At 36.4% G+C, this 24,372-nt stretch overlaps 1 protein-coding gene across 12 annotated transcripts in view; it reads right to left on the bottom strand.

The window, feature by feature from the left end:
- LOC5576549 (translation initiation factor IF-2) overlaps positions 1 to 24,372 on the bottom strand; it is a 393,961-nt gene that overhangs the window by 195,517 nt on the left and 174,072 nt on the right. The window lies entirely within an intron of this gene.

Raw genomic sequence — 24,372 nt, 5'->3', positions numbered from 1 at the left:
CGTAAAATGTATAAACCAACACTCGATAATGAAATAAAAGTCTTAAACTCAAGACCTTTTATCAATATTTCAGCAATATTATTTTGATAAAATTTTAATAGAACAATTATTTTCTACCTAAAACTATCATCAATTTTTATGAAACATGGTGATTAGATAGTTTTGTGATGCTCCCAACAACTTCACGAGCCAAAAGCTCAAAATTTAAAAGTATCCCAGTTGGCCAATTTGCTTATTTTGTTTTTCTTTTTGTTGTTTTCAAACCCCTATTCCCTCTGCTTGATAATTTTATAACGCTCATTCAAGAATACCCTACTTCGTTTAGCAAATTTATTTTAAACGGATGCGTGCATGGTGCATATATTTTCTTAGTTGTAGAAGTTTATACTATCAGTTGTGTAAATTGTTTACGAAACGCTTACCCTTCTTGTAAGAGCAGAACCGAAAAATTACCCCTTTCATACGTCACGTAATTTGTGTACAATACCTTGTTAATTGTGCACCCCAATCCAGTAACTAGAAGCTGGACATATTCCATACGAAGAGTCATTTTAATTTATTTTGTTTGCATTGGTCAGATTCCAGCACAAAGCGCGACCAACAAATGTTCGCGGCAAACAATCCTCCAAACGTTCCCGAAAGAATCACGGAGAATAAAAGATTGCATTCACTTGTGATTGTGTTGAGATACATTGGCAGCGCGACTCATATTGATGTGAATGAATCAACAAATGAACACACACATCAGAGAGTGTTGGTTAATTTTTCTTGCCTGCGTTTTATCTCTCTCTTCGGGATGAACGCGCGACACTTTCTATGTAGTGTTGCTGTGATCGGGCTTCACAGCAGACACACGCTGGCTCAGGATTGCAAAATGAATGTAACGTGAATCGATTTTCCCATGCCTGATTGAGATTTCTCACGCTTTAGGTTGTTCCACTTCTAACACCACATTTCGTCGTTGTCATGACAACATAATGCTCGATGCGCTAAGTTTCACGCACACACGCTTACTGATCTGAGGTACCCATTGCTTCCAGTAAATTCTATGCGCACTTCAACCACATGATTTTATATAAATTCTTGAATTGAACAACTTTATTAGGAAATATTTATAAAATGCTTTACATGCCAACTGACAACAATTCATTCAACACCATTGAACCCCATTAAAACAACGTCAATTCAAGCTTCAGATGAAAAAAACCCCTCACTTCACTCCACCCACACGGCAACACCAATACAATGACTACGACAGCTTTTTTTTCACTTCACATCGGCCAAGCCATTACGAAATCGATCAAACATCTCGAAAAATACCATAATTTCACAATTTTTCACTATACACCTTGAAAATTCATTCCTATATCCACTGACACGCACTATCCGCTACTTCTTTTTGAGAAATTTCTTCCATATTATCTAGAACATTGCATTTAAAACAGGAACCGCTTCCGCGCACGTCTTCGCCGCCCGAGCACCATTCTGCTGTAATCCCATATCAGATATGTTACTGCCAGATAGCCCTTTACCTACTGAACAACTTTACAGAAAACACCAACCTTTCCAATCAAATTTGTCACTGCCATATAGCCCTTGACCTACTTCTCAACGTTGGCACTGACATCAACCTTCAAGCTCATCAGGATCTCTAGATATGAAGATTGAAGGAAATTTGTTATTAGCATTTCCCTAGCGGATAAATTTCTAATTAGATTCGTTACTATCAGATAGCCTTTGATCTACTGAAAAACTTTGCGAATTCTATGCAAAAGCCCAAACTAACGTGTTCGGTTTCACGCATAATCGGTGTTTTTTTTCGCTCGTATTTGTGGGCAGTACTGTTCAAAGGCCCAAGTCTGTATGCGTTAAGTGAAGCTGAAAGTGGATTGTGGCTGATCATGGATGAAGGATCAATTGGTAAGATCGTTTCATGCTTTTGTTTCAAATCTGTTTGTTATTTTGAATTACACATTTTATCGCTGCAACGGTGAGACGTGAATATTATTTGGTGCCCATATTGGTATGGCTTCGAACATGCTTAAAACTGTCCACATCCCCCGAAGCACCTGGAATCTACTATTGAGTGGTCATGACAGCCTATGGTTCTGAAAATGCTTCCATCATCTTAAAAATACCCATCATCAATTTCATGAAAAACCAATCTAGTGAGTCACCAAATTCCATGAAAATTTGCTGTTTTGTTCCTTATCCTAAATAAGGATACCGTAATTTCGGGTGAAATTGGTCATTTTTCAAGGTTTTTCTTGTCTGTTTCATTTAATGCTAACAATACCAAACAAATTGCATGTAGGAAAACAAGTACGATGGTGAGCCTTATTGATCAATGTACAGAAATTGATCACTTGTCAATACGGTTATGGTTAGTTTTCAAACCAACTCTACAAAATAAAGTTGAGCTCCATGAATCCGAATATGCTTGCTAAATTCTTAACAATGCAATATTTATAGAAATAATGAATAGTAAAATTTCAAGAATCATACGTAAAACACCTAAATGTATGCAATTTCGTAAGGAAGTTTCTGATGTCTAATAGAAATTTAATTATTTCCACCGAATGAGCAGATTGGTACGAGTTTTGGTTATGAAATCTGGTTTGGGAATATATCTTAAGCATCCTCACAAACTTTCAGGTTTATATCATGTCCAAATCGTTGTTTAGAACTAGTTGGAAAAGTCGACTGGTACTTGAGTTGCTAATTTATTCGGCTATCTCAGTCTTAATGTTTTACAACTATTTTATTGAATTCTGCCCGACGTTTCGGCCACGGATTTTGGCCTTTTTCAAGGGTAAAATTGTCTATCGTTTTGTTCTGGTTGAAATCGTCGTTTCTTCTGACATGCTGAATAGCTGCGCGTTTACCGCTACGGCTATCTGGGCCCCTACTGGTTAAAGCTGTTATATCTTGTTATCGTAAGGTATTTAAACTTAGGAATACAAGCAATGTTCAATGAATAATTACACTGCTCCAAAGGCGTATATCATTCACCTTGACTCTCATTGGACTGGATTGGACATCTGTGCAATGAAAGCAGCATCTTTTCAATCAAATACAAGAACCCTACAAGCCTAGAGCTATCGATACACTCCGATCAATGTGAATTCATCATCCACTCCAGGAGGCCACCACCACTCAATCCATCACTGTTTCCGTCCACCACTGAAATCAATTTGCATTCCATTTGTCAAAGACAATGACAATCCGAACCAAATCCACTAGGGGAAGAGTACCAACTTCCGTCCCATCACTAGTTTTCGACCTATTAATAGGATTTTGGCCCACTTTGTTTGAACATCCTCAGATTGGCACAGAATTCTAGTAGGACGAAAATTAGTGCTTTTACCCTATACCAACGTCGTAGTCCTCGTCAGCGTGACAATGATGATCCAACTGTGAAATTGATTGCATCTGGGATCACCCGTTGTTACCTGCCTGCAGCTGAATAGCAAAAAGCCCATACATGCAGATGTAGACTGGAATTCGATGTCAAACCACACAAACGGACACCGGGTCGAATCGACCACATCCGAAATGAGTTAGGACAGGATGCTGCGAACTGCTCCTGGATGTTTTCTCGATCCACGTACAAATAAATTGAAAATGGAAATTGGATTTCAACGCGGGATTGAAATACGAATAGCTGATTCGGAAAAAGTTTGAACATTTTAATCGCATTAGCCTACGAAATATTCGCGCACTCTTCAAAAACAAAACTCAATTCGAATTATGATTCGAGTACCTAATTCTATTACCTGAAACCATTCCGTTGGCTGTAAAACGGCGACTCCTATTATCGTCATGAGCAAAACCCACTCTGCTAAATTCGCACCAACCCCAGTGTTCGACAGAGATATAACGCCAGCCAGAGAGTGCAAGCTGTAAATGAAATTAGTTTTCCGTGTTCGTAAATGGCGAAAACGTTCATTCCCATTACCGGGAAAAGTTTTCACCGTGATTGTGCAGATTTCTGCTTATGGCTTTGACTACATTGTGTCAGTATTACCTGGCATAGCGTATTTATAGCGGACGACGGTATCTCGGAAGTGGCGGTGGTCGTAATGACGTTGTAAGCTGAGCTGAGCGTAATTCTCTTTGCTTAGAATCAGTTTAATTACTACGATAAAACTTCGTCAGCGAAGGCAGGTTATACCAATCAGTGTCTCTACTGTCTATTACGTACCAACAGGAAATGTTAAACAAATGATCAAATTGAAATGCTATAAGGTACTGCAAACCAGTAGCAAAATCATCACATTATATCAATTATTTTGTCTGTTAGGGTCGATGTACCAATAGCCGCATAGCTAAGAACAAATATTCGTATAAAATCGAAAAATAACGCTAGCGTAATTATTTTTATATCATCTGAATGCTTTTTATCTTGGTTTTGAGGGAAAAACTTGAAAACTACTAAAACTCATATGTTAGTATTTATTATCGCTTGTGCCACTATAGGAATACATGTGCCTATAGTAGCACTATTTCTAATTTCTGTTCCTATAGTAGCACTAGCATCACGGCGTTGGCAAAATACTAATCAAAACCATATTTTTACAAAGCTTTTATATTTTTCCTTCAAAGTGTAGATCAAAAGCTTTCTTTTGATGTAAAAAAAGTTCTTAATTCATTGATTATTTCGTATAATAAAAAACAGTTTCTCTCAGTAGTGCTACTATAGGAACAATAGGTTTACTATAGGCGCAAGGGAGCTCAAATTTTGAGCTTAGTTTGAGTCATTTCGATCATTTTTTGAACAAAATCAAAATGTGTATCAATGATACTTAGATAAATAGCTCCTGACCTTCATGTCAAAAAATATTTTGTAAAGATTTATAGCAAAACGGCCGTAAAAAGCCACTAGTGCAACTATAGGGAACTGTCCACTAAGGGAACACTGACCCTAATTGAGTTTTAGAAACCTACAAAACACCTGAAGGAAAAATAATATAATGTTGTGCATAGCAAACGCTATGCTACCAAGTGGCAACAAAATTTCACAAATTTTGGAAATTCAGTTGTTATTATTATTATAGCTTTATTAAGGAGATTTTCAGCCCTAGGCTGGTTCATCTCCGCAACAGGAAATTCAGTTTGAAAATCTGTTTTTTTCATAAAACCGGTTTCGTATGATACTGTCATACTGTTAAATAATATTATTTATTTAGTGGAATCAAAATCTTTATCCACCATTAGAGAGTCAAGTGTTGATTTATTTTATATATATATATATATATATATATATATATATATATATATATATATATATATATATATATATATATATATATATATATATATATATATATATATATATATATATATATATATATATATATATATATATATATATATATATATATATATATATATATATATATATATATATATATATATATATATATATATATATATATATATATATATATATATATATATATATATATATATATATATATATATATATATATATATATATATATATATATATATATATATATATTTTTATATAGTTCTGGTTATAGTGGTTCTCCATTTGATCATATGTAAAATTTCGGAAACTTTCACGTTTCGAAAATTTTTGAATGCTTCAACATAAAGATATATTTGATATCAGTGAAGCCTCAAGCGTCCGTAATATTAATCTAAACAGTAGTTTTCTCCCAATTTTACCAACTTAATTGTATGTTTCATTATTGGAAAATGTGTTGAAAACAGATAAAACTCAATTTTTATGAGAATCCAGTTGGAAATTACTTGCAATTTATGGTAGTGAAGTTTTGTCAAACAAAATAAAAAAGACGAAAATCAGGAAACAAAAACTTCAACTTCATGTTGTGTCCCATTCACACAGTTTCCATCCATCGAGTGAAAAACTATCTGTGAAGCAATCCATTCCGCAGCAACACCCGACTGGATATCGGGAGCGTCGTCTCTGACGGAGGCAAATTTCCATTATGCAAAGTGAGTGCCACTGAATAACAACGAAAGTGCTCGAGCACAGAGAAAAAAATCGAGAGATATAAAGCAAACACTACATCTACCCCGGCCTTCCCTCCCCACGAAAGCTCATAGTGCCAGGAAGGCAACAAGAAACCCAAGTTCTTTCAGAGATGTGCAGCAGGAGCAATAAAACTGTCAGATTGAATATTAACGACATTAACTTGATCTGCACACTATAAATAGTTTTTTTCTGTTTTGTTCGAGCCAAGCAGCTCCCTCCAAAATAGAGCCATATCGGGGCAAATGGATAAAATGTGTCGATGCTTGCTCGCTGGTGGCAAAATTGAGTGTTATTTATTGGGCCGTGACTGGGGATTATTGCGGCGTGCTGAAAGCTTCGCGAACGTAGCTTTTCGCTGAATAGTGCGATTTTTTGCTGGGAACTTGAAGCTTCGATAACCTCTGAAACGTGCAATCACTGACAAATAGATGTTACACTTTTTTTTGGAATTGCAAACAGGTTCTTTGCCCTCATACTCTAAAACCTAGGCTTGAGCGCCATTACTCTCCCAAATGTCGTTAACGTTAATTACGTGAATGTCTATGGATTACGCAAATGTTACATACAATGTGAAATTTGGTTTTGAAAATTAATTTTTAAAACAGCCAGTACTGTTAAACTTAAGGAATGCTCCATCAATACACTGAAACCTAAATTTAAGAGAACAGTAACCATTATTGTTTTAAAAATTTTCAACATCAGTTTTTTTGCTCAAAATTGATCATGAAAATCTAGCATATCATTGCACTTGCTATCTGTAATGCAGTGACAGATTTTCATTACGATTTCTTTTTTTTAAGTTTTGATGATTGCTGATTATGTATTCTTGAGCCTTAAGTCACTTGTATAAACGTGAATGTCATTGCTCTACTCATATTTGAGTTCAACGATTGAATAAGGTTACACAAGAATTATGTTGCGCACACGAATTCGGATCAAAACCGTTACTAGCGATCGCTCGAAAGCTACTGAAAATGGTTCATACTCAAGAAGGCCCAAACGAATATAATCTACAAAGTTCCAAATCATTTTGAAACATTCATGATTTTCATTTTTGATTCTATGATTTCATTCGATTGATGATTAGCCTTCTAACCTACAATCGTAGCTGAGCAATTCTCGCTGAAACTAGGCCGCACCCATCGTTAGAATTCCAATTTTATGTCACTGATCGCTAGTTTTCGATAAAGCTTAAGGGTGGGCCTTTCGGTTTTCTCAAATTGGTGGACCCCTCGTACGCCAGCTACCCGAGGAGGAAAAAATAACTCACAATAACTTATGCATACCATATTTTGGTATCATACCATAATTAGGTATTTTTTTTGTCGGGTGTTGAATCACTGCGTCCAATTAGCTTGAACTATTGTGATATCCCCTTTTACTGTATGTATAGTACATGCATCATCCAGTGACATGTATGTCACTAAATGATCTATGTACTTCTGAGCTCATGAACACCTTATTATTGAGAAATAATGATCCTAATTAGGTATTGTTCAGTTGTCAATACCTCATTTTGGTATTATAATGGTATTGGAAAAAATGTTTAAAATAATTAAAAATATTTCATATTGGTATTCGCTAGCTATTGATGACTGCTGGAGGTATTGAACTACTATTGAAAAATTTCACTTTTTTATGACAATCCATCATGTATTATTTAGGTATTACAATACCTGATCCAATTATCAGCTTGGAATTTGTAGAATATGCATGAGGTATTATTTGAGGTATTTTACCTCTTATGCAGAACTAATTCATACCTCATTCAGGTTGTAAGTATTGGAAATTATCTGGTATGGAATACCTCAGTTTGGTATTTAGTAGTTATTTTCTTCTGCTCGGGTAGCTCAACAGTTTGCGAAAAAGCCATTTTTTATAAATCTTGGGTATTTCTTCACGTGATATGTCTCTAATTTCCTTTGGAACACATAGCAAACTTAGTGGCATCGTATAGTGATAGAATGTAGCTTTCATTTGAAGTTAAAAAAAAAACTGGCGGCCATTTTGAATCTGGTGGCCATCTTGGATTTTGAAGCCATCTTGATTTTAAGTAATAGAATGGATTTGTCACCTTGATAACACAACATATCGAATTTAGAAGCTAGCAAGAAAAACAAGGTTACGTATATTCTTCTTCTTATATTTCTTCATTTTCCTGACGTTACGTCCCTACCGGATCCGAGCCTGCTACTTAGCTTTATTAGTTATAAATACAGGCTATTACTGTGATTTTTGATAACAGAATATCTTTGAATTGGAATAATGAATAAATAAATTCAATAAATGAAAACCGTCGATAAACATAGATTGAAATAAACAAACATTTTTTCAACCATATGCATTGTTGTTCTTTGAATGAAGCTTATAGATTGCGCGTTGGAACATTAGTAAGTCTTGTGTTTTAACGTGAATCATTGCCAAGAGTACATTAACATAGAATGGAAATCTTGAATATTTGAGCACACAAATCCTTAATTTGTGAGCCATAAAGTATCGCTTTTACTACCGTCCACCATACATATGACAAATAGCGAAATTGAAAGATAAGAAGCTGATGTGGACGTAATGCCGAAACGCAGATGTGTCATTTTGAGGTTGAAAAATCTAGCGACCATCTTGGATTTTGACGCTCTCTTGGTTTTTAGCAGTTGAATGATTTATTACCATCTCAGCGCTCATCATGTTGACAACAGACTGGCAACTCTGAACAAAGAAGCGAGTGGTAAAATTATAGTGCTTGATTTTCAATGAAATAGTTGGTATTTTGTATAAAAATAATGTGAAAAAATGTTGTGGATGATAGAAGACATGCATCGTTATGACAAGCAAGTGAAGATTTGGTGAAAGAATAGTGTTGTGTTATAATATTGATGATTTTCAATTTGGTTGTTCAAACGTTGTACTATATGGAAGCTTAAACATAAGCTTTACCGTATGAAACGTACTGCCTTCATGTCTGAAGAAAAAAGAAATTGAAAAGCTGAGAAAGGAGAAGGACTCATTGATCACCGGAATACAAGATAAGTATTTAGCATTCAGTCTTCCATTAATCAAATGTTCAATATGTTAAATTTGTTCAAGCGATCTTACTCCCTTGATTCATTTATATATTTTTTTCTTTTTGTTTGAACAAACGCTTTTTTCTTTTCGTTTGAACAAACGCCTCAAACCATGTGAAATATTTCATGTGTTCGTTACAGCTAATGCTGCCACTGTAATAAAGTACTACTTAGTACAGCCGTTAGCTGAGATGAGTAACTAGTTTCGAACATCCATTTATTTTAATAAATATTTTATCTTTCGCATATCTAGCAACTATTTTGCTCATTTTTTATGGGAACCAATTACGAATTAATGCATTAAAATTCACGCTTGAATCTACATTATAAATTGATAATGTAAAACCGCGGTACGAGGCGCGGAATTTTATGAGAGTGCATGAAATGGTTGCATCAGAAAAGTAATTTTGTGTGAATGCGTGTATGAATGTGACTGAAAAGGATTTTTTTCTTTTCTTTTTTTTCCTGGGTGGAAAAACGCATTGAAGAAATCTAACGGTAGTTATAGAAACACACTCTACTGTACGAAAGAGAGTAAGCGTGTTGCCAGTTTTGTTGATTGCTGCACCCTTCTGAAAAAATATTGCAAAATTATTATTCGTTAACAAACAACTCACTCATAGATATGTATTATTGTTTCTAATCGAATTAACCCTCTAATTCTGAATTTCGCCTTTTGACGGGGACCCTTTGGGATTTTGTGTGTTCTCGTAGCTTAGATTTTGGATTGATTTTATTTTTGTCTTTTGAAACATTTTTGTATTTTGAAGATTGTTTGGAAATTGAATAATTTTATAACCTGCCTAGGTTTAATTTCATGTTTTGCTCTGTAATGTCGTATAATGTAACATCTGCCTTCACAGTATCGGATCTTTCTGGAGTTTGTTATATAATTGAATAAATTATTTTTATTGTTAAACTCACAGGCTCCTACATTTAAAATTATATATTTGATACTCTTTTTCCGACTAGCTTTCCCAGCAAGCATTGTTTACCTTCAGTGTTATTCATTGTAAGTATAATCACAACCTCGTTATTCTCTTAATGCAGCATTTAGTGTTAAAATGTTTACTGAATGTTCATGTGAACGTTTATTTTATTTCAATAGGTTGACAATGATGATTTTACTGAATGTTAATGTAAACGTTTATATCATTTTAATATTTCATTTTAATAGGTTGACAATGATAATTTTTCTTACCGATGTAAGTTGCAGCACGATACCTGTTGAGATTTACCACCAGAGTGACTTCGTGAAAAACCATGGTTGTTGTATAATACTCCTAATCACAGTCAGTATATTAAATATTGTTGTAGTTTGCACCGTATTTTATATAAGTTTAAGGTTTTCGTGTTTAAGTTTTTCTCATCAAACCTACAAAATGTCTGATTTTTTGTTGATTGGATACATATAAACCATGTATCCAATATGATTTCTCAGATATATTTAGGTATTTTTGTATAATTTTTAAACATGTATCATAAATTTCTTCATACCTTTACATATATTAAAAAAAGATCTTGAAATATATAAAAAATGATGATAGAAACGCATAAAATTAGATTAAAATATTATTCTATAATGTTTAGCTTCATTGGACATATCAAGGAATTATCTGGATGGATGGAGAAATTAAAACAAAAAATGGATTAATGGAGAGAATTTAAATTTCTTATTGGATAAGTTTGCTCGTAATTGAAGCCTATAATTCCACTTGTTTTTCTAAAAAAAACTGCACCGCCTCTTCTAAACGTGGAAAGCAAGATGCAATTATTATTTATAATCATGTTTTTGTTTTCTCAGGACAAATCAGCAAGATATGATTTTATATTACTGCAGGAAGCCGTCGTAAACATGAAGGAGTATAAACATTGTAATTGTTATAAACATGTTTTCTTGTTCAGTGTGGTTGAAAAGATCATTTACTATGTCATTTCTATGAATCATTCAAATTGCAGCGATCTTAGGACAAATCCTTAAGTTTTTTCATGTTTTCTGTTGTTAATATGTCAATGATCTCTGTTTCAACGCGGCTCTTTTATTTATTTCATTCATTTATTATTTTCTAGAGACGCAAATGGCTCATATATGTTTGATTTATGATCCTATTACAGGGTTTCAACTTATAGGAGTATCAGGGAGTCAACATCTTTTAGTATATTTATGCATTGTTTTATAACATATTGGGAACTGGGAGGGTGAATCAGGGCATCATTCAATTTGTAGCTGGACGATGGAGTGGAGTGCCAGCCGAAGTCTGGGATGATGTGCCATAACATCCTTGTAGATAGGTGCATATCTCCAATAGTGGTAATGGAACTGACGCGCCCTTCTTATAACAAACTATCTCGTGGAAAGCTGAATAAGCAATGAGATTCTCATTATTATCCAACTAATGTTGGACTATAACGTTGGAAGGAAATTCCCTTTTTCCCGCGGGTTTCACGTAAGTGTCTCTGCTTACGGGTCCACCAACCTCCTTTAGGCCCTTTATACAACGGTATTATAAATACAAATTAATAATAAAAAATGATCTTGCCATTTAACCATTAATTCAAAAATTGTTTACAGATTTTCTGCACCATTTCTTATGATCATCGAAAAAGAACTGCAAATGATATTTTTAAATATTTTTTTTTTGTTTTCAGGATATATCAGCAATATATAACTGCAGGAAGCTGTCGTAAACATTTAGTATAAATTGTCATCGGTTTTTCAGGCTTTTGGAACAATCTGTTAATATGTATTAATATTATTCATGTTTCATTCAACGATTCTAGGTCAAATCATCGAGTTATTGCATGATTTCTTATATTTTTTATATTTTAAATTAATGTTTTTAATTATATTACATGACAATCATTTAATGGAATCATATAAAATGGGTGATATTGGGAGGGTGCATCAGGGCATCATTGAAGTTACAGCTGGACAATGGAGTGGAGTGCCAGCCGGAGTCACGGGTTAAGGTAACCGTAACATCCTTGTAGATGAGTTCTTCTATCCCAACAGTTGTAATGGATTTGACGCGCCCTTCTCATAACAAACCATCCCGTGGATAACTTGACAGGTATTGCAAATTTCATTATACTTTCCGTTGGATCATATTATTGGAAGGAGATTCTCTATTTCCCGCGGGTTTCGCGTAAGTGTCTCTGCTTACGGGTCCGCCACACCCCATTTTGGCCCTTCATACAATGGTATGTTGAATTCAGATTGATAATGAAAATTGACTTTACTGTTATGTGGAACCGCATGCAGAGCAAGACTCAAGCTAGGATGGTGGCTACCTACATACATACATACATACATCTCAGCGCTCATCATGTTGAATTATGAGGTCTCCGTTAAAAATAAAACAATCAGATTTTTTCTTTCTTATCTTATCTCAGCTGTTCAACTGATTGTTTATTTCTATCGAAGGGTTAAAACCAAACAAATGAAATTATTAATGCTTTTTCTCAACTCGAAGATATGCAGAAGAATCATTCAGGTATCAAATAAAGGTTAAAAATCCTATTTGATAATTTGTTTTTAAAGCTTGTTAAGCTGAAGGGTTAGTTCTGTTCCAGTAAGAACGTAGCTTCGGGAAAAAGAAGAACAAGAAGAAGCGTAAGTGTAACGGTAGCATTTAAATTCAACATGTTGAATGCTTCTAAGGTTAAAAATTCATTCTACTACTTAAAACCAATATGGCGTCAAAATCCAAGATGACCGCCAGATTTTTTCGCTCAAATTCATACTCCTGCTCTTCACCTGACTCGAATAATACACCAACGATTGAAAACTTGTCGCCTACAGGTAGGCAATTTCCTAAGGAAATTATGGATTCTTTATTGTAATTTATGAATTATGCTTAACTGAACATATTTATAGAAGTTTTGACAACGGAATTGTTTTCGGTGATGTCATTTTTAGTAACAACCGCATACTTTTGCTCATATCGTTTTCAGAACTCATGAAAGACATGATTCATGATAATCGTGTCATTCATGATCATGAAAATCAATGTTTCCAAAATTTGAAAAATTTACTCAGTAGCACAACTTAATTTTTGCAAAAACCTCAACGGTTATTAGCTCATGAATAGAAGAAACAGAATCACAATTCATGCGTTGAAAATATTTCATTTAAAAATGTTGATTCGAACTTTTTACGAGGAGGGTCATTGCGATCAATTGAATGATTTAGAAAATCGTTCATTTAATTGCTCACCTGTAGCCTATCTTACTCAGTTCTTTCTCAACTTTCTGATGGCGATCTCAGAATTCAAAACGAGCGGTGCGCTAATGGTGAAAAAACGATTTTTCTAACAAAATTTAAGATGGCACCAAGGCCAAGATTTTTTTAGCTTCAAATGAAAGCTATATCCTTTCTTTATACGATGCCACTAAGTTTGCTAAGTGTTCCAAAGGAAATATGAGACGTATCACGTGAAGAAATACCCAAGATTTATCGAAAAATGGGCTTTTCCGCAAACTGTTTAGCTAGCTGGCGTATCAGGGGTCCACCAATTTGAGAAAACCGAATGGACCACCCTTAAATGTTATCGACAACTAGCGATCAGTGACATTAAATTGGAATTCTAACGATGGGTGCCGATGGCGGCCAGGATTTAGGGAGAATTGCTTAACTAGTGATCTCTATCTCTTGAGGGACATTTCGGAACTTGGAAGTGGCCGAACATACATTTACAACTAAGCTAATTAAGTTTATTAGGGAACGATCTTGACTACACGGTGTGCGGAATACAACTGATGCATAGATGTTAATTTTCATAAACAGATTGTGTACGTGGCTTGGGGTTACTAACAACTTGGAGTGACATGAAAACTACGGCTGATTGCCAACTATTCCAACACTATCTCCCGCGAAGCGAAAAGACGTGTTGTAGCTGCGAATAGGGCCTCGAGATGGTGCACAGCGAGCAAGATGGGTCGATCCAATTGAGGACGATCTGCGGACCCTTCGCAGAATGCGTGGCTGGCGATGGATAGACCCAGACCTTAGCCTGACTGGTGAGGTAAGTACGTTAATTTGCTAATTAAAGTGCTCTCTGGTGTCGGGAAAATTCACATTTTAACTTGCTATCATTATTCAGATTATGCTATCTAATTTAAGATTATTTTATTCGCATTACTGGAAAGCTCTCCGTTTCATTGGAAATAGCATGATATTTCATAAACTATCACGGGATTCATCCATATCGCATTATATTTTTCCATTCCTTGCCGAAAAAAAAGAGAAACGAAAACGGGAAATGGATTTCACGTGTGATGTGTATTTATTTGCGGGCATCGGAGCGCGAAAATGGCAATTCGACAGTAGTCGCACACGGATCAGGAAACAAATTTATAGATATGTGTGTGATCTCAATTGAACTGTGAAATTGTGAGCGCTCCGTTCGCCCGGAGCCAAATCCGTATCAACAATATTTGTGGCTAAGACAGCGACGGTAGATGGCACTGTAGTAGGGGCGTCGATGCAGGCGCCGCCAGTGCTGGACGACCGCATCGCTTTCGAAATCCGGCAATAGGAAGAGCACTGACAAATTGAAAAATCATTCCCTTCCGCATGGTACCAACCCTCGATCAGCGGGAACAACGGTGTGAAATTTGCCACTATGGGCAGTTTCCATAAACGATGGCGGTCAAAAATATTATTGTTTTCAAAAACATTGTTTCCGAGACAAGCATTTGAAAAGGGCACATAATAAAATAATTAGTTTTGTTACTAATGATGCATATAGGCTACTTGTGTGATTAAAATTGTGACAACCATAAGTATTAGAACATACATATTTATGATGATTTGAATCATTTTGCAATATATGAATACTCCATGAAACAATCTCTAGCTGTTATTTAATGGAAATTATTAGAAATATTGAAGAAGTGATTAATCCCTAAATGAAAATAGTACAATATTTTGTATTTAGGACTTTTTCCAAACAGTGTCAACAGATCCGAATGAAATAATGCGACAATGCAATATATTTCATTCAATGAATACTCTATGTTGCCAGTGTTTTTTTTTTTCTTTTTATTTTTTCCCCAACAAAAATATTTTTGGCATACTGTTTAAACAAAACTATAAGAGATCTTGCGTTGTTATTCCAGGAAATGTGTACTACGGAATGAACAAGAAATACAACCTTGTTTTTTAGGGTTTTGGCCACCCGACTGCCCGTAGTGGCTAGCAGAAGAGCGGAACCATTTTGGAAGCGTCGAATTTGAGGGCTATGGAATGTCATCGTTTGACTTGCTGGGCGGTGTCGAAACTGTCCGCAGTTGATTGATGTTCCGGCTCGTTAGGTGGGAAATGGTTACAGTGAAGTGCAACGATGTTTGTGAAAAATGGGATTCGAATTTGTTGTGTGGGGTAGCTATCGATATCGGTTTTGGTCAGAGTACTTATTGTTGCCTTAGTGAATTCTTCTTTCTGCTCAGCTTAGTGTTCTTCTGAGCACTTCCACAGATATTTACTGAGTGCTTCCTTTGCCTATTGACCATTTTTACATTCGTATATCGTGTGGCAAGTACGATGATAACACCGCGGAACAAGTTGATGTCTCAAACTACTTAATTTGAAATCGCTGAATCTATTTCGAAAGTATCACAGTTCATCTGGTTTATAAGATATTGATGGTTGAAAATGCATTATTTATCGATTTCAGTCAACTTGCATGCCAGTTTATTAGCTTGTAAGCTAGTTTTTGTACTTAATTCACTTCACAAATCAGTGTTGATGTACTGAAGAACAGTAATCAACGAAGTTTGTAATAATTTCGTTACTAGAATGATATTTTTTGATAACTAGGAAAAGTATTGTATTTGTTCTTATAAAAGAAACGATGAAACAAAGAAGCTGTGACCATGTTAAAAAAAATCGATGAAATCGATACTATATCGAGAAATTCCAATCAAACTGTATCTCGTAAAAAGTTCTATTTTACATCCTCAGTGGATTGATTTACCAAAAAAAAACAATGCATAAATTCTAGTTAAAATTTCCTTTAAACATCTATAATATCTGTATATCATACAACTTTGACGATTTGCAGCAAAACATTGCAACGGATTCAACAACTCCAAATTCAGTAGATACATATAATTTGATCTTTGAGACAAACGAAAAGGTTATTTATGTTCCGCTCTATGAGAAACCACTTACAAGATTGGTATGAGTTACGATCAGGGATTGAATCCTGAGAAAATTGGGAGAATCTCTCACGTATCGCTTTCTGTAACTATCATAATATGCTGCACATTATGAGAGGTTGTTTATCGTATACTGCTACAACTTTGATCAGATTGGGAGGATAGTAGTGCATGACAAAACCCCTCTAAACAAGCTCCAAACCTGGGGGACACTATTAATATCGCAAGTTTGGGGATTTTTTTCGTGCCAGTAAAGTAAAACACCTATCCCCAACTGTAAACAAGCAAGAAAAATAGATTTTATCATCGGTCTCTCTTTGGGTCTCGCGTTCGCTGCTCCTATTAATCAGACTTGTTACAACTTGTGATACATTGCTGATCACGGACCGCAACAGATGAGATGTTTTTCTTCGCTTGCTTTGATCGTGCTTCAAAATCAAATGAGAGCGAATTTTGCAATGCCTGGTTACAATCTATAATGTACGAAACTGTATGAAGATTGTAGGCAAACTCTCCATTTCGTTAAAATCCCGACATGACGACATGATTGACGTGGATATTTGTTAACCTTGCGCTGGAATGGGTCATGACTCTTGACTCTTCGCATAATAGCGTGTAACAGCCGAGGAACGATGTTCAACAAATCCAGTCAATTTGTTTGCTGCGCGGAATGATATGAGCGGATATTCTCGGCCAAATATTTGAAAAGGTGGCAAACCTATGGGTCCATCCATAAGTTATGTAAGACAATTTTGACCAATCTTCAACACCCTAACCTCAACCCATTGTAGGATTTTGTTTTATATGAAAATTTCAAATAAATTGTATGTCGCGTGGTGGTTATAGAGTTCGTTTAATTTTTTTGAATACATATGATAACACCATTAGTTTTAAAGTACGATGGCGCACCATAATAAGCTGATGCCAAAAATAGATTCACACACGAAATGTACCATATTTAAAACGTTTATGAAAATGGTGAATCCAAGAACAATTTTTAAACTTGAATGCAGGGTGTCTAAGGACACAAAACAGTTGTTCTTATGTTTGCCGACTATTGAAGCATCTTATCCTTTTCATTCATTATGTAAAGTTGAAGCAAAGAAGTGTGTTTATAAATGCATTAATAATAACCCAAACTAAAGTTCATGCCCAATTACTGATTGAAGCTGAAGGCATTTTGGTCTTCATTTGTGTCAAAGTTATTATTTTAATAAACATTGATGTTCACAAAACATCATAAGCGATCATCGATTCCAATTAAACCGAATTTGTTCACTATTCACAGTTGACCCACATCAAATGTTGTTTACCTTTGATTTTTTTTCTTCTGCGGGAACGTGCATTTCCATTTCAATCAATAATGAGTACGAATGTAAATTCATACACGTTGAGTACAAAACCCTTTCTAGGCATAAACCGTACCAAAGGCACAAATGCGAAAATCGCAACAAAGTTCGCATCACTCATCAGTTACCAATGAAGATTGAAAATAAATATAAAAAACCGACAAACAAGAGGATGAATCGAATTGATAATGGCAAAATAACAGTGGGAAAACTAGCAACGTACTCGTATATTAAAACTATAAAAGAACTTTTTTTGCGCTCTCTGACGATCAAAAGCGAAATGAGAAAAACATCACAACATTGTGGGTGGGTGAAAATGGGAAAAATATTATCATGCTCTAGGAAAAAAATGATGTTTATACAGAAACATCCAATCATATATTAATGAGAAGCAATTAGGTTGGGTAATAGTTGAACATACGCTAGCAATTAAAAATTCCAAAACAGCAAATCAAATAATTTTATCGAAATAATCTAAAAAAAATAAAATCATTATAGAATAATACAGTATTTCCTAAGCAAAAACTGTAAATAAGCACTAGAATATTGAAAAATTTACTGAGGAAAACTAAAAATAGCTCTTTCTAGTTTAAAATCAAATTTTAAGTCTATGTTTAGCATTTTTTTTTTTGGTTTTTAGTTTTTATATTTCCATTGGATTATGGATTTCTAGCTGCTTAGGGTAACTTCACCGGTGGTCCATTTTTTGGTCCAAATTTATTCCAAAAATGGACCTGTCAAAATTGAGTAGACCAGAAAAAATAGACCAAACTGCACACTCATGCACTGGTTGCTTTATTTTTGCGATCCATTTCGAACGTTATTAAAAAAAAAAACAAATCAAAATTGTAGAATTCACGTAAAACCACAAGGATCTCCTAGAGGAATTCATGGAGAGGGAATTCCTGGATAACTCCCAAAGGGATCCTGCAACATTCCTAGGAGCATTCCTGGAGGAACGCCTGGCGGGATTCCTGGAGCGACTCCGGTAGAACTCATGGTGGAGCTGCCAGCGGGATTATTGGAGCAACTCACGGGGAAATTCCTGAAGGAAGTACGGTGGAATTCATGGAGGCACTCCGGAAAAAATCCGAGAAAAACTCCGGATCAAGTTTGGAAGTAACTTCTGGGGAATTTCCGGTGGAGCTCTTTAGGAATTCCCGAAGGAACTTCGAAGGAGTGCCGAGATGAATTCCAAAGAAATCCCCGCAGGAACTTTGAGGCATTCATGGCCGAGCTCTAAAAGCATTCAGGGCGGCGTTCTGAACGAAATCCCAGTAGGTATTTCTACTGCAATTCCCCTGGGGAATTCCTGGGGAGGAGTTCTTGGGGGAAATTTCCGTAGGAAATCCTGGAGCAGAGGAAATCTCCGGAGGAATTTCTGGAGGAAATACCGAAGGAATTTCGTCCTAAAACAAATGCTCGAAAGAAAAGCTGTTGGTAATCCCCTGAGGAATTCCTGGTGAAAATCTCCGGAGGAGTTCTTAGGGATGTCTCTGGAGAAATCCTTGAAATCTCGGAGGAAGTCCTGGACGAAATCCCGGAGGAATTGCTATTGGAATTCCCCTGAGGAATCATTGAAACCTACGTAGGAAATCTTGGAGGAAATCTCCAGAGAATTTCCAAGGGTAAATCTACAGCAAACTTCCTAGAGGAAAACTCCGGATGAATTCTCTGAAAATATCCCGAAGGAATGTCTAGAGAAAATTCTCTTAGGAAATCCCCGAAAGATTTTCTGGACGAGATCCCCAGAGAAATTCTTGAATGTTTTTTGGGGAGAAATCTCTGGAGAAATTCTTGGAAAAAATCTTTGGAGGAATCCTTGGAGGAGATTCCCGAAGGAATTCTTGGATGGAATCCCCGGAGAAGCTATTGGAAGGAACATCCCGGAAAATATCATGGGAAAAATCCTCAGATGAAATATTGGACGAATTACTTGGAGTAAATACTGTCGAAAATCCATTGAGGAGTTCTAGGGGATATCCCTGATGGAATCCCTGGAGAAGCTCTCCTGCGGAAGTCCCTGGAGAAAATCCCCAGAATGATTCTTGGTGCAAATCCCCAGAAAAATACCTGGAGATAATCTTCGGAAAAAATTATTAATGAATTTCTGGACAAAGTCGCTGAAGAAATCGCTACTGGAAATCCCCTGAAGAAGTCCTGGAGAAAATCTCCCGAGCAGTTCTTGGTGGAAATCCCCGGAGGAAATTAAAAAAAAAAATCTGTAGAAATTTCTGGAGAAAATCCCCGGAGAAATTCCTGGTGCAAATCTCCGAAGAAATTCCTGGAGGATATGCCCAGATTAATCTTTAAAAAAAACCCTGAGGAATTCCTGGATCTTTCCGGGGGTTTCGTCCAGGAATTCCTCCGGGGATTTTCTCCAGATCTTCCTCCGAGATTTTTCCAATAGCTGCTCCAGTGATTTGGAATTTTTTCTGGAGATTTTTTCATAGAATTCCTTCGGGGATTTCCCCAGAAATTCCTCTGGGGATTTATTCCAGGAATTTCTCCGAGAATTTCAAGGATTCCTCCGGGGGCAGTCCTCAAGACCTCCTTGGATTTTTTTTTTGCAGGAATTTATCAGGGGATTTCTAACACCAATAGGGTCCTAAAGCCCTGTCCCAATTTTAGTGCCAAACGCTTAAGTTTAGGCCAAAACAACATGTTTACTCAATTTTTTAATGTTTTCCGTTTGTTTGAGTCCAAAAACATTTTTTATGTTTATTTTTAGATGTTGTCACACCGCTTTGCAAACTCAAATTTTGGGTGTATTTTGTTTTCCGTGTCCCTTCCGAAATGTCAGATAGGAACAACCCCAGTGATAAAACTATAACCCCTGTGGTGTTTTTGTCGACTAAGCGAACGTCAAACATGATCAAAAGTGTCAAGGTTAATTTATGGACCCAATTTTCAAATTGAAGTTTAAATATGATATAACCGTTATTTGAGCGGGAAAAAATGCTAAAGTAGTTACAGTAACACGCTTTTTCGTGTTATTAAATAAAAACAAGATTTAATTCAACATTTTAGGACCCTATTCCTCTAGGGATTTTTCATCCAGAAATTATTCCGGGCTTTCCTCCAGGAATTGCTCCGGGAATTTCCTCTAGAAACTCCTTTGGCGATTTGCTCCAGGAATTCCTCAGGGGATTTCCAATGACAATTCCTCCGCAGATTTCATCCATGATTTTCTTCAAAAATTCTTTCAGGGATTTTTTTCCGGAGATTTCCTTCAGGAATTCCTTCGGAGATTTCAAAAATTACTCTGGCTATAACCCCAGGAACTTCTCCGGGATTTTTTTTCCAGGAATTTCGCAGGGGATTTACAAGAGCAATTCCTTAGGCGATGTTCCATTATTCGATATCGATACATGAACCAACAACAACCAACACACGCTATGTCTGAGCCAGACGATTATAAAAAACACATGTACATCGGGGTTTTACTCGCTATAGTTCAGTATTCGGGTTATATTTTCATAATTGGAGGGTTTTGGAATATTCCAAAACCAAGCCAAGCTAATGGGAACGCATTTTAGTTAACTATTATGTTTGATCTCTACTTTTCGTGGATTGAAACGGTTTAGTATCCAATAAATCTATAGCTGGTTCCTCCAACTGGCATTAAGTCCAAGTGACCAAATCCGGTTCATTTTGAACGGTGCAAAACTTTTCATTTATGGTGTTGAATACCAGATCGTTATGATTTATGCAAACTAGAATGATTGTCATTGCAAATAAGTAAAGATAACTTGGCGTTTCCCAAAAATAGCCCTGTTTTACCTGACTTGACCCACCGGAATAACTCAGGCCACAGGAATATTTCTGAGTTCCTCTGGCCACTTCTTGAAACAAGATATGTTTGCCAGTATATTGACAATAAATCATTTGAATACGTTCATAATTCGCTGAGCGGTGAGGGTTTTAGTATTTTTGCTTTCATTCAGTCCTATACATACAAGTTGATGAAATCCCTGGAAAAATCTTTGAAGGTGCTTCTAGAGTAAATCCCCGGCAGAATTTCTGGATGAAATCTCCGAAGGAATTGCTATTAGAAATCCCTTAAAAATTTCTAAAGAAAATCCCGGAGGAGTTCTTGGGAGGAAATCCCCGGGCAAATTCTTTGATAGTTGTGTTTGATCCTTCGACCTTGACGCTTGCTCCTGCGGGCGCCGGCGATGAGGACAGGATCAAACGTGTCACGCATCGGTCGAGTAAAGTGAAAAGTGCTGCGTTCGATTAGTTCTTTTTGATCTTTCGACGTTGACGCTTGCTCCTGGGCAGTGCGTCAAGAAAGCCCGAGCAGTCGTCAGTTGTTTTTCCTCTCGGGCCGCGCGCCTATTTTCTCTGAGTGCTGAGCTGAAAGTGGATTGTTGCTGCTCAAGGATGACGGATCAATTGGTGAGCTCGTTTCATGCTACTATTTCTAATCTATAAAATATGTATGACTGCACCTTTAATCGTTACAACGGTGAGACGTAAATATGATTTTTCAACAAACTATGAAAGGTTCGTCACATTATTTATCATGGTCTAATCGCTTATTAAAGTGAATCCTGTGACCCAACGATCCTCCCCATTAACAAATATCCCTCCCAGTAACCTTTGTGGAAATGCAGAGGCAAACACGGTCTTCAAATAGCAAAGGTTACACACTAACATTCCTTCCCTCAATCCCACCTGACTGCAAGGACGTGGCCGGCGCCGTTATTTACCATGTATAAATAGAGGCACTGAATTATGCACACTGTAGAAGATTATGGCCAATCCCAGATCTTCTAGTTGATTCTTTGTGCATTTTCACTGACTTCGGTCAATCACGGAATAGCAACCATTGATATGTGCAGTCAATCTAAGCTAAGCTAAGCTAAGCTAAGGAAATCGCCGGGCGAATTCTTTGAAAAAATTTCCGGAGGCTTTTCTAGAGCAAACTATCAGAGGATTTCCTGAATGAAATTTCCGGAGGAATTCCAGGTGGAAATCCCAGGAGGAGTTTCGGAAGGAAATCCTCGGAGGTGTTTCTTGAGGAAATCCCCGGAGCAATTCCTGGTGGAAATCCTAGACGAAATCTCTTAATTAATAGCTATTGAAAATCCCCCTAGAAATTCGTGGAGATAATTCCCGGAGGAGTTCATGGAGATATCGCCAGAAGAATTCCAGGAGGAAACTTCTGGTTTAAATCCAAAGAGAAGTTGTTGGAGGAAATCTTCAAATGAATTCTCTGAAAAAATCCTCGAAAGAATTTCTGGAGAAAATCCTGAGTTCTTGAGGGAAATCTCCGGAGGAATTCCTGGAGGAAATTTTAGGAGAAATTCCAGGTGCAAATCCCCGGAGATATTCTTTGGATAAATTCTCTAAAAAAATCTCCGAAGGAATTTCTGGAGAAAATCCTCGGAGGAACTTCTTCATGAATTTTTAGACGAAATCTCCAGAGAAGAAACATTTGGAAAAAGTCCTGGTGCAATTCCCCAGAGCAATTTATGTAGAAAAAGGAATTCCTGGAGAAAATCCCCGGGGAAATTTCCGGACGATAACCACAGAGAAAAGTTTCTGAAGGAAATACGTACCCGATGGGATTTCTTGAAGAAATCCCCAGAGTAATTCCTTCAGCAAATTCCCAGATGAATGCCTGAAAGAAATCTCCAGAGTAATTCCTGATGGAAATGCTGTTGGACACATCGGGGAACTCCAGTAGAATTCCTGGAAGAGCATCTGGAGATATCTGTAGGCATACTTCGTTGTGGACTTTTCCCGTACAAAATCGTGGTGGAATCCTTGAACGAATTCCTAAAGGATTCCCCGGAGAAAAACCCTGTTGATTCCTGGAGGAGTCCCCGAATGAATTGCCATAGAAATCTTTGGAAGCGGAATAAAAATTGTTTAAAAAATGTTGTTTTTGTTTTTACTTACCTCAAATAAGTAGGATAAATTTTTAGCGAGAAAAATCCGAACTGGTAAACAAACATGTTTCAAACCAGTTTTGGAACAGTTCAAATCTAGGTCCGAAAGGTCCGAAACCGACCAAAAATAGATCAGAAAACTGATATTTACAGCACCGGTGCAAGCTCTAGTTTTAAACATAGTCCAAAAATTTTGTACCAACTCGTGATTTGGACCGCCGCTGAAGTTGAATTGTTTTTGTTTTTTTTTATTCAGCGCTATTAATATTTTTTCTTAAAATACTGCATTGCTTTATTATTTCTAAAACTTATCGATATACCAGTAAAACATATAATTTTAGGTGCTCGTTCGAATTTTTTATGGCTAAGTTTGTTTAAACTACTACTAAGGGCTAATTATTTCATTAGCTATTCTTCAATAAAACACAGTGAGTGACTTCTTTAAATGCTTGTTAGTTTAGCTGCCGGATAAACATTCTGTGTGGAAAAAGAAGTGGAAAACTTTTTCGCGTAAAACTCAATGCGAAACTGGCACTGGTCTCGGGATAGTCATTCCATCGGTCGATGCTGATGAACGAGATTCAAAGGCAGCGCTGATGGCAGGAGCAGGGGTATAGGAGTATAGTAGCAATCTGTAGCAATACACATAGTTGTTATTGATGGACAGCTTCTGCTGCCGGTCAGACTCGCTGGTTTGAATGATGACGTTCGATTAATTAATCAAAAAACTGAAACTGGATGAGTGATGATATTTTTCTGTGTATTTTCTGGGCAGGGGGGTGGTTGGTCGTCAGGATAAATGACACGAGAAGTATGTCAGTGTGCTCTCTTGCTCGAAATGTAAGCCAAACTAATTGAGGCCGGTCATGGGGTGT

The sequence above is a fragment of the Aedes aegypti genome, chromosome 2, assembly GCF_002204515.2.
Source record: "Aedes aegypti strain LVP_AGWG chromosome 2, AaegL5.0 Primary Assembly, whole genome shotgun sequence".
Taxonomy (NCBI): Eukaryota; Metazoa; Arthropoda; class Insecta; order Diptera; family Culicidae; genus Aedes; species Aedes aegypti.
Note: the sequence above shows the minus strand (reverse complement) of the source record. Positions and strands in the feature narration are given on the sequence as shown.